The sequence below is a fragment of the Falco peregrinus genome, chromosome 5 (assembly GCF_023634155.1).
Source record: "Falco peregrinus isolate bFalPer1 chromosome 5, bFalPer1.pri, whole genome shotgun sequence".
Classification (NCBI taxonomy): Eukaryota; Metazoa; Chordata; class Aves; order Falconiformes; family Falconidae; genus Falco; species Falco peregrinus.
In genome coordinates, this window is record NC_073725.1 from 3,706,768 (window position 1) to 3,713,015 (window position 6,248).

The window sequence follows — 6,248 nt, forward strand, 5'->3', positions numbered from 1 at the left end:
TATTATTTGGCTGAAAATAAATCTCTCAGCTGCTGAAACCTTAGTTGTAGAGAGACTGACGCTCTCCGTAACACAAGGCAGCAGTTTTACCCATCGATTTAGACTTTCACACAGCCAGCTCTACTACTCGCTGGTCTTGTTTCCAGTTTGGAGGCTAACCTACTGTAAGCTTAAAAAAGTTCAGACACTTAAAGCACATACTGCCTGAATTCCCCTACTTAGCAAGTAGTATTAACAGAGAGCCATCCCCATAAGAGCTATTTAGCTGTAGGTAATAATTTTTCTGCTAGGTTTCTCCCAAGAAAATACTAGTTCTCAAGAGGAGAGGACAGCCATTGGAGGTGGCAGTGGTTGCTAAAACCCACAGAAGGGCAGAACATGCTGGAAGAAGACAGGCAATATCCTATTGTATGTTGTCACTTTAAGGTTATAGTATTTCAAACTCACTAAAAAAAACATGTTTTAAGATTTCAACAAGTTGATGCCTGGTAACTTTAAGCAATAAAAGAGGGATACTTTTTTTTTTTTTTTTCCCCCAATTCATTCCCTTGTGGACTGAATTTTTTTTAATCCTATGGTTATTATGACCCTGCTAAAAATCTCCCTTGCTAGGGCCGCTGCTCTTCCCTCCCACGGGCAAGGAAGCCTAGGGCTTTCACAGTATCCAGAAACTTGGCAGTAGGTTCAGGCTCCACCGGCCCAGCCCCTGGCAAGCTGCCACAGGTCAGCTCTGGAGGGCTGCAGCCTGTGCTCCTGGCAGACTGCGAAGCAGCCCCACATCCTTATCCTTCAGACCGGCTTGCTACGTTCGCCTGCTCTACTGCTATGTTGTTACAACCCATGCTATAGCAATTACTGAACTGGCTTGAAGACTTGTCAAATATTATTTTTTTTCCTTGAGGAAGGGGAAGAGAAGTGGGTTGGACTAGAAGTATTGTTAGACAGCCTAAATATCTATCATTCTTCAGGGCAGAAAAGCTAAATGAAGGAAAAGGTCTAGAACTAGTTCCAAAAAGTACCAAACCCCAGGAGATGTATTCAGCCTACAGCAGATGTTAATGACTTTGTGCAAGGCCTCCTGAAGCAAAATTAACTTCATCTGACCCACTGGCTGGGGTCAGCCAAACAGGGATGCAGGAAGTCATCTGCTTTCCTTGTCGTTTGCTTTATCTGTTCCTGAAAGGAGATTGTTTTCAGAGTATTTACATGCTTTATTTGTCACAGTTGCCTCCTTTGGCTGGCTCTGGTGATAAATCATTCCAAATAAAACTAAAATGGAACTGCCGGTGTGAAAAAGGACCACCGCCTGACAACAGACACGTACCAAACTGGGCTGCCAGGACAAAGCTGTACTTGCTTCTTAACCCATCATGTCCCAAGCCTCATCACTGAAATACAGATGAGTTCTATTACAACAAGAGTGCAATTAAACAACATGAAATTCGGTGTGGAAGAATGCAAGAGGTACACTTTCAAAATCAAATACATTAGGTGGTGTCTCGCTGGAAGAACCTCCCTAATCCAAACTGTTGGGGCCTTGAGTGCACAGGCAGACTGCACTGTCCTGCCCACCCTTGCCCAGGCCCCCTGCCCACCGCCCAGGGGCCAGATCTCCTTGTCACCTCACCTCCTCTGATGGCCACTGGACCATCAGCAGGTCCTGTCGCATCCCCAGCCCTGTTCTGATGCGGGGGCCGGCACTCTACCCACAAGGGCACTGCCCTGCCAGGCTGGGGTCTCCTTGCAGCCAGCTCCCTCTGGGGCAGCTCCGCTCTTCCTGCTCCCCAGCACAAATGTGCTGTTTTCAGGTAAGCATTACTGCTTGGGAGAACAAGCTGTAAAAATCAAACAGTGCACACAGCAGTTACACAGTGTGAAAAAGAATGACTTTGCCAGCTGGGGCTTCACTTGTAAATTATTTTGTGGTCTAGGGTTTCAAAGGTGACCTTAATCTTTAATGCAAAAAGCAAAAAACCTCCAAACTTACTTACATCATGAATAAGCAAATGAAGTGTAAATCCATTTTAGTTTCTCTTCCCTCTGCCTTTAAAGCTTTACTATAACTGACACATCCGTCAGAACAGAAAATTTGGGATGCCAGGGGATGCTCTAAGCCACAGTATCGTAAGAAAATGAGTCTCTCCTCCATTAGTACTGAAAGTCCAAGTCTAAAACATGAAAGGAAAAAAAAAAAAGGAACAATTTCATTAGGAAAAAAGAAATCAAGCATGTGAAAAGGGTACTTGGACTCTAGAAACAAGCATTGAGAAAGCCTTAATTCAATGCATTAAAACAACTCTCCAAGCCAAAAAATCAGAAGGACCACTAGTATACTGTACAGGAGGGAGTATCTTGGAAATACTTCAAACACGAGGAAACTGTTCAAACCAGATTCCCCTCATGCTCTGGCACAGCTTAAAATGTACCAGTCAAAACCAGAATATTGATTTCAGGAAGTCAAAGTTCTCCCACTGCTCTTGAGAATACAAGGAAATAAACAGTTGTTAATGCATACACTGAGGCACCCTGGCTAACATGGTGATAAGCCCATTTTCTCCTTGAAGTTTATGCCTCCTGTGAGCATCAATGCTATGGCTTGTCCTAGAACTCCTTACATAACATGGGTAACATTTCTGTATGTAGCTGTATGGCAAAAAAAGGACTGGTCTGGGATAAATGAAGAACAGTCTTGAGGCTGTTTTTTTAAAAGATTTTTAAAAAAAGGTGGGTTAAGAAGAAAAGAATCAGAAATATTACAATTTGGAAAGTATTCTGACACTTTGTCAGATAATATACCCAAGACCCACACAGAGTCCACTTTAAAAAGTCAAACCTGCTGACAATTCCTGGTTTAATACTATCCCCAACTAAGCGTCTGTTTTCATCTTTGATGTCATATGTCCACTAATTCAGTAGTGTTTGATCTGAGTGCTTGTCATTGATCTTTTTGCCCTCTGCTGTGACACATTGGCTCATTTCTCTAATCCACTGAATATTAACTGACCACAAACTCAAGAGGAGAACTGGTTTTAAAAGCAGTGTCTGTTAAATATATAATAAGGGCCTCATCTGGGCCATCTTTAATGCTGAATGTGCCAACTCCTCTTCAGTCAATATTCACTGAACAAAGCCTGTTACCAATTCCAAGTCACAGGTTTCTGTTTGATTTCATTGCTTCACCTGGGTTGTCGGCTCTACTCGTGACAGCAGCACTGCTTGCACCTGTCAGTCATCCACGTCAGTGCAAGTGGAGGGCACCTGGCCTGCCACAGCAGCCAACCCAAGGCATTTGACTCTTCCACTATAGTACTGCCAGAAATAGGACTAAAATACCGCTTCGTGTCACAATAACATTATATCTTTCTAAGAGGATCACTGTGCTTTTAAAGGGAGGTGACTTGGTGTGGGAAGGAGGGATTTCTCCTGATCTCTGTGGGAAGAGCACACGACTCCCTTGGGAGCCTTCCTTCCATGGCAAAAGCTGAACTGCAAGTTGGCATGAGATGTTCTCCAGAGTCCAGCACGACCCTCCCTTTCTACCTCATGTTCCTACTAGGACCCAGAACTCTCCTCAGCTTCCCCATCTTCCCAAACATGCACATGCTGCCTGCAAAAAGGCAGAGGCATTGCTGGCAAGAGGATGGGAAAGGAAAGAAGGGAGAGGCCTTGCGAGCAGCATTGCTTCATCTGAATGAAGAAGAGGCATGGTGAGATGGGTGAGTAGACCCAGGCTCAGGAGAACAAGACACAAAACTAGAATAACAGATGTATCCATATTGTGGCAGCAGTTTCCATACTGAGTTCATATCAATGCGACATAATGAGATAGCGCATACATTCACATTCAGAACTTCTGCTTTTTGTCTCACCTTGGAATCAGAAAAAACAAGACACAGGTGAACTCTTAACTTTTATAGACAAAAGGGAATTAACCTCAGCCCAATGCCAAAGTAACTGAGGAGCATTCGTCCTGCCCAAAGAAACACATGCACCCCTGAGAGAAAAGGATGCTGTAAATATTCTGATCTTCGGTCCCAGGCCAGCATAAAGCGCTGAGCATGACCGGTACTCTGTGTCATTCTGAATGTGATTCTGAACCTGTACTGCAAAGCCAGGCCTTGCTAATCTTCTAAATTTCAGCATGCTACACTTATTACTTCATCTTCTTGATGGAAGCATCTCTACCACACACACTATGGATTAGAGATTATTGGATGAAGCAAACAATGTTCACTAAAATATTTCAGGATATCCAGCTGTCCTGCACCAGCCTGTTTAGCAGCTTTAGCCGATCACTCAAAATGTAATTTGATACACTTTCAAAACCACACTGGATATGATACTGTTTGTGCCAGACCAACGGTTCTGTCAAACTCAGAAACAAAATGAGCTTTAGAGAAGAAGATAATCCTTTTCTATTTTTAATTTTAACCTGTTTGTGAATTGAGGGATAGGATATCATTAAGCTATTAATGTTTGTAGAGTGCTTTAAGAATAACATGTTTAGAAGAGACACAGCACATTACAATGCTTTCTTTTCTATTAAATCTATTACAATCTGCCCATTCATTTAAATAATTTGAATTTCTCAGATTGCACAAGGAGCTGACTCTTCTTTTCAATCATCATCTGAACATTTTGAGCAAGAGATTTTTGTCCCTGAGATTACAGTGTTTTCTGCCATCCCTCCAGGATTCTGATATCTTAGACCTGAAATCTAGGACTTTATATGTTTGGGTTTTTTTTTCATCTTGACACGTTCTTCCTGTGTGGCTTTGCTTAATTACACATGGCTGTGCATGTACACACACACATACATACACACATAAATGATAGCTGGTTTTCATCAAAAAGGAATATAGAATCTTAGCTAAAATGACATTTAATCTTAAAAGCATTAAAAATTAAAGTAAACCTAGAACTCTCTTACATAGCACACCAGCAGTTTGTTGGTGAGGCAACTGCTGCTCCCACCCGCCTTGGCATCACTCTGCTCTCGGCTCACCATCCCTTTCGGAGCAGCCAGCCCTCGCTGCTCCCCCACAAGCTGTTATTCTCCTACTGTGGCCTGAAGCAGTGAAAACTTCCTGAAAGAAACTGGCCTTGTGGTATGTTGCCCCTTACTAAGTACTGAGGTTCCCTGCATCACAGGTTACCCTCAGTCTGCAATCCCACTGAAACTGCTGGCAGGATTTGGGTATGTCTTGGCCCCTCATTTGAGCCTGCTCTGGATATGGACAACGTGTTAGCTGCCTGCCTGTGTTACAGGCACCTCCCTGGACATGTCCTCTAACGCTATGACTAATGCTACTATGCTATATGACTATGCTGTATGACTAATGCCTTACAATAATGCTAATCATTAGGTTAAGTAACCCTGCCCACCCCAGGGACAGTGCAGTACACAGGCAGGTAACACGAGCAGTATCAGTGTACTGAAGTGCTCCTGTGGTATCTGTCGGTGTAACAGGAGCCAGCGGTAAATTTTCTGCTTAAAAGCAGCTCCCCAGGAAAAGAAGGCACAGGACGTTGCTTCTAGCTTTCCTCAGCACACCTCTTATCAGCAAAGGAGCTGATCTTCGACTCAGCAAGCTGAACTCCTTAACTCGGCTGACTAAACTCCCAGAACAAGAGAATGCACTCAGGAGCTCAACACAGCTATTTTTGTGTATCCCATACACAAAGCAGGCATCTTATGATCCCTTTCAACCTGAAATTAAAACTCTACAGGTAAATTCCTTACATCATTGTGAAATCTGAAATTGGCCAGATGTACATTCCAGTTTTCTCAGGCTTTTATGGTGGCAAGACAGTTGTAGATTTCTAGTTTTTATGGTTATATAATAAAATATGGAAAGTAAAGCTGTAGCTGGGTGAGTGTTTCAACCACAGAATATCCAACAAAGTCCACCTTATTAAGGCTTATAAGGTACATGATATTAGAAACAAAGCTGCTCATTCCTTTAACAAAGCAAAACCTCACTTTATGTCATGCATGCATCTCTCTTCCTTCAAGTCACTGCATTAATCTGTTCAACACCTTGTACCTGCAGAATTAAAATTGGAAACACCACACAAATGTGCAAATGGCAAACTTCCACTAAACCGCAGCTTTGACTGTCACAACCCTGTTCAAAAAACAGGGACTGAGGCACCAAGTATCTTGGCCAATGTGCTATTTCTGGAAGAGATGCCACCGAGAAGGAAGCGGTTTCCCCTTAACCCACGTCAGGCTGGGCCCTGCTGCC